The 5,962-nt window shown below is 41.6% G+C and overlaps 1 long non-coding RNA gene across 1 annotated transcript; it reads left to right on the plus strand.

Moving 5' to 3' along the window:
* Nucleotides 1-930: 930 nt before the first annotated feature.
* Nucleotides 931-5,525, plus strand: LOC123180260 (uncharacterized). The gene is made up of 2 exons (XR_006490831.1): nt 931-1,171; nt 1,296-5,525. It is a non-coding gene; the product is annotated as an uncharacterized lncRNA (long non-coding RNA).
* Nucleotides 5,526-5,962: the final 437 nt, after the last annotated feature.

The following is a 5,962-nucleotide window of genomic DNA, read 5'->3' on the forward strand; positions in this document are numbered from 1 at the left end:
ATGCACACACCCTCATGCATGCGGGTGACTGGGAGCACGCGCACGAGGGGGAGCACGGGCGACGAAGGACGACTGGTGTCGCGCGTCGTGCTCGTTGCAGAACAAAGTGTTCTAGAACGGCGAGGTAACGGCGTACACCGGGTCATGGCGGATATCCTCGGGGAGCTGATCTCGGCGGCAATGTATCTCCAGCAGGCACGCACGGCTGGTGGCCTGAACGGGGGGCACGGGCACCCTCTCTGGGTTGAGGTGCCAGCCGGACGACAGTGGACGTCAAGCCTCGACACCGGGGTGGCCTCATCCCAGTCCCGTTGGCACTGATCAACACCGATGTAGATATGCTGTTGCGGGCGGCGGCATGGTCCATAGGACCCAGAGGATGAGCTGTCCTCGTGGTCGTGCTTCCTAGGCTTCTGCGGGATCTACTTCGACGACATTTTGGCGGGGCGGATGGTGGTGCGTGGCGGTGGCTAGGGTTTGTCGGTCGCCGGGGGGCAGAGGGAGAGGAAAAAGACTAGAAAGAGTGAACTGGACAGCCCCTCCACCCGCACACGTGGCATTAAAAAGGACTGGGGTGAAGGGACTAGGCGGCTGATGTGTAGGACCCTTCCACACGCGTGGATTAAGTGAGACCGATGGGTGGTGGTTAGGCGGCCGATGTGCGGGGCCAAGGCAGACATTAAGAAGACGTGCAATACTCGTCTCGTGTACGTGTGAACATGAATCGGGTCCAAATTTGGGACAGAAATACATCCAGATCGACATTTGACGGGCAGTTTTTACGTTTGCCGCTGCGCGTTGTGGGGTGGTTTTTGGCCTTGCGAAACCAAACACCAACACACGAAAATGGGTTGCTACCTTGGAGATCGCCTAAATCAGGTGGGTCCTTGTGGCAGCTACTCCGTAGTTTGCAACAAAGAGTAACAAAACATTTCTCTCTCTAATAAAAAAATATTCACACCTGAAAGGAATAGCGTCGGACGGCCATAAAAGCGTCTATCGGCAGGCCCTGGGCGTGCGGGTACTTGAGTGATGTGACCGCTCAGCCCACGCACCGTCAGCTCACTCCCGATCTGAATCCGGATCTACTCGTTTCACTTCAGTCTGCGGCGACGACTTTTCTCCTCCACCGCAGATCTCGTCGGCGCTAGCACCAGCGGCAGCGCCAAAGGTAGCTCTTCTCTCCTCTCACCGTCCTGCAGATTCATGCTCTCGCTCTCGATCTATGCTCTTCTTTTCCTTCTCCTTTTCGGCGTCCATTTCTTGTGGATCTGATCCGGATTCTTGCTTTGCAGAGCTCGATCTGCTCTGCTGTCATCTTCTTCAGCGTCGCGAACTGGAGGCGGAGAGCTGCCGTTCGGTGTTCGTTCAGGCTGCTCTTCTTCAACCTTCTGCCTTTGGCGTCGTCTCTCCTCCTCACGGATCCCGGTCGAGATCTCGTCCACCGCCAGGTCGCACCCTGCTGCAGCCTTGTGGTCACGAGGCGAGGTCGCCGTCTTCGCGTCAACTGGAATCACATCTGGCATCGACAAGCTTACTATTTCCTCCGGCCCGATCTCGCATCGAGAAGCAATTTCCTCCGGTTGGATGTGGCATCGACAAGCTTACTGTTTCCTCCGGTTTGATCTGGCATCGATCTGGAATCACATCACATGTTTGGTCTTCCCTGATCCAGATCTCTTCACTGCATCGATCTGGCCTCCCTCCGAGCACCTCCCGACTGCAAGGTAAGATCTTCCCGAGCTTTCCCTTCAATAGTTGCTTGGTTATAGTGGTGTCTCAAACTTTCTGCTTGAGCATAGTATTTCTTTGCTTGCACCTTTGACTGCTTGTGAAGTTTTTTTTGGGTGAGAAACTGCTTGTGAAGTTGTGGAGCTTACTGTATTTCCTTCTATCATGGAAAATCGGACGCCCTTTAATTGTTAGTATAATCTTTTAAACTGGAGTTAATATACGTAAAATCAATTCTTGGTCCTGAACTTATTTCAGTCTGAGCTTACCTGGCGATATATCTAAAGAACGATTGTGAAAACGCTGAATCCGCTGGAACTTGCTAAAAGTATCACTAATTGGCATATAGTACTCCTCTTTTATTCTATTTAAAAGAGAATCAACTGGCTATGAAATTCTTTTCTTCATCTCTTTTTCTGTGATACTTTTAGTAGGTCATTTCCTCTTTTAAATATAAATTTGCTACCATTTTAATCTTCCTAGATAGCACAATATTGGTAATTCATTAGTATCTTTTTTAGTTTAGTTATGTCTAAATAAATTGATTTGCCAATTAATAATTATAATTTTATTTTTGTAAATACCTTATGATTATTGATCACATTCGGGGAGAAGAAAATGTGAAGATTTATTAAGTGTTGTTTGTAAAAAAAAACAAATCTTTGTAGTCGAATAATCATAACATAACATACAAGATTACTATCTTTGAAGCATCTCACTTTTTCTGTGATAACATAATTCATAAGAAACCTCTTTCAAATAAGACTCCCAGATAATTTTCTACAGAAAATATATCATAGCGAGAGCATATGTTCACGTGAATTGGAGAAAATATTGAGAGCTATTTTCAAGAACTGTGGCGGTGTACCATAGCCATTATTGCTACAACTACTATTTTGGTTAGTAATATACCAAATGGAGCAAAAAATTATTGATTCTGTTTGCTCAATTTTATGTGTCATGAGGTAACAAAAGATGCTATATTTGAAGGAAATGAAAGGGATATTGTTGCTCAATTGTTATGATCTGCTTCTCATCTGAAGACTAGTTTATTACATATAAGCATATTTTTGAAAGTTTGAGAGAGAGATCACAAGCAGATCCCGTGCAGAAGGGAACATCATTGCTACAACTACAATAATTCTTCCACTTCAAGAGCCATTGGACCGCTAAACAAGTCTTTAGATGAGAAGGTAGATCATAATAGCTGAGCGAAATGAAAGTGATATTGTTGCTCAATTGTTATGATCTGCTTCTCATCTGAAGACTAGTTTATTACATATAAGCTATTCTTGGAAGTTTGAGAGAGAGATCACAAGCAGATCCCGTGCAGAAGAGAACATCATTGATACAACTATAGTAATTCTTCCACTTCAAGAGCCATTGGGCCGCTGAGAAATATGTTTAGATATGATAAACAAGTCTTCAGATGAGAAGGCAGATCATAATAGCTGAGCAGTAATATCATTTTCATTTTGTTTTCTTCCAAACTAGCATCTTTTGTAACCCCACAGCCCATAGCATTGAGCAAACACAACCAATCATTATTTGCTCTATTTGGTTATTACTAACCAAAATACTAGCCATAGTAATGATGGCTAATGGTACACCTCCACATTTCTTCAAAATAGTTCTTGCTACTTACTCCATTTTTCATGCGGACACCTATTCTTGCATTCTTATATAGAGAATTATTAGAGAGTCTTATTTAAAATATGTTCAGTTCTATTAAATATGTCATCATAGGAAGAGTGACATTATTCGTAGACACTGATTTGCATGTTGTTCTGATTATCTGACTATAGAGATTGGTTTTTGTCACACCATACTCATTAACCAACTTGGTGAGTTTCTAATGGACAAAAGGTACGTGCACATAGGTCGTCTTTTATTCTATTTAAAAGAGAATCAAATGGCTACGAATTCTTTTCTTCATCTCTAAGTCTGTGATACTTTTATTATGTCATTTCCTCTTTTTAATCCAATTTAGCTGCTTTTTTACTCTTCCTAGCTAGCACAATATTGATAATTCATTATGTTCATTGTGATTTCTAAATTCCTATAGTTCGTTTTAGTTTTCGTGTCTAAATAAATTGATGTGCCAATTAATATTTCTATTTTTTTGTAAATACCTTACGATTATTTATCACATCTGGGTAGAGAAAAGGTGAAGATTAAGTGTTGTTTGTATACGTTTTAGTTGTAGTTGGATATCATCATAACAAGATGCAAAATTAGTATCTTTGAAGCATATCACTTTTTCTGTGATACATAGTTCATGAGAAACCTCTTTCAAATAAGACTCTCAATTAATTTTCTATAGAAAATATATCACGACTAGAATATATGTTCACGTGAATTGGAGAAAATATCGAGAGCTATTTCGAAGAAATGTGGCAGCGTACCATAGCCATTATTACTATAACTACTATTTTGCTTAGTAATAATACCAAATGGAGCAAGAAAATTATTGGTTCTGTTTGCTCAATTTTATGCCTCATGAGGTTACAAAAGATGCCTCATGAGGTTACAAAAGATGCTATTTTGAAGAAAATAAAAGGGATATCATTGCTCCAATTGTTATGATTTGCTTCTCATCTGAAGACTAGTTTATTACATCTAAGCATATTTCTGGAAGTTTGAGAGAGATCATAAACAAGCGATTGCCACATGTCGACAGGGCTGCTCGAGCGGCAGAGCAGTCCAGCAGCCGCAGCGGACGACTGAACGTGTCGCACCCCACCGCACCATACAACTATAATAATTCTTCCACTTCATGAGCCATTGGACTACTGGGAAATATGTTTAGATAATAAGCAAGCCTTTAGATGAGAAGGCAGATCATAATAGCTGAGCAATAGTATCTTTTTTTTTCCTTTCAAACTAGCACCTTTTGTAACCCCACAACCCATAGCATTGAGCAAGCACAACCAATCATTGTTTGCTCTATTTGATTATTACTAACCCAAATACTAGCTATAGTAATGATGGCTAATGGTGCATCTCCAGATTTCTTCAAAATAGCTCTCGCTACTTACTCCATTTTTCATGCGGACATATGTTCTCGCTCTAAAATATTCTTATATAGAGAATTACTGGAGAGTCTTATTTTAAATATGTTCAGTTCTATTAATTATGTCATCATAGGAAGAGTGACATTATTACTAGACACTAATTTGCGTGTTATTACGATTATCCGACTACAGAGATTGGTTTTTGACACACCATACTTAATAAATCTTCACATGTTTTGCATGACGCGTGTTGTTTTTCTTCTCCGATGAGGCCTGCCCTTCGCTCACATCTCAAAAGTCCAGAGGAACACGAAGATCAGCGCACCAGCAGTCAGCAGCTCAAGTTCACCGACCCAGGAAAGATATATAGGAATTAGTAGTATATCATAGGGGCACCAGTGCAAATCAAAATAGTGTTTCTGGCTTTTGCTATCATGATATTGTGATCAAAACAGGCTGTGTACTCCCCATTCCGATATGGTTGAATCGCTGAAGGGGGCAACTTTGTTTGTAGGTGTCAATGTTGATGTGTCCCTTTGCTGAGGGCCTGAGCATGTCATCTGTTGTCTTGGGGACATGAGCCTCATGGTATTTCAGGATACTTCCATGACGCCAAATATCTCCGGAAGTCAATTCACATGGCTTTGCTTCCTCCTCTCTTTTTACATGTTGCTGCTGAACATGTGCTCTTCAGTCTGTACCTAAAAGTGTCAATGATTTTGTTCACGTTGTGCTTACAGATTTTGTTTTAGGGGATTGTGCTTACATATTTTGGTTCAATCTCTTTCCATTTTGCCATGACCAATTGCACGTGCTTACAAGGAAAGGGAGCCTGTAAAAACATTACTTTTTTTAAGGCTGTAAAAACATTACTTGTACTAGTTTGTGGTAGCGTGTGGTTGAAAAAAGTTTTTTTTTTGCGGGTTGGTTGAAAAAAGTTCGAAAGGCGCTTATGGAAACAAAGGCTGTCCTGGTATATGATCCGCTTGCGTGGCAACGGTAGGCACTAGGCAGGTGCTCTGAGCTGGCCTTGTACAATGGAAGATGCTTAGAAAAATAAACTGAATTTTTCTGAAGCAAAAAGATGCTTAGTTAAGCGTTTACCCTATATAAATAAGCACCGGTGTTTAAGAAAAGCCTGGTTTATTTCTCACTTGAAGAACTATGAAATCTCTTGGTTCCAAACGTCAGTTATCCTGTTCTCGAACTTTTCTTTT

The sequence above is a fragment of the Triticum aestivum genome, chromosome 1D (assembly GCF_018294505.1).
Source record: "Triticum aestivum cultivar Chinese Spring chromosome 1D, IWGSC CS RefSeq v2.1, whole genome shotgun sequence".
NCBI classification, from domain to species: Eukaryota; Viridiplantae; Streptophyta; class Magnoliopsida; order Poales; family Poaceae; genus Triticum; species Triticum aestivum.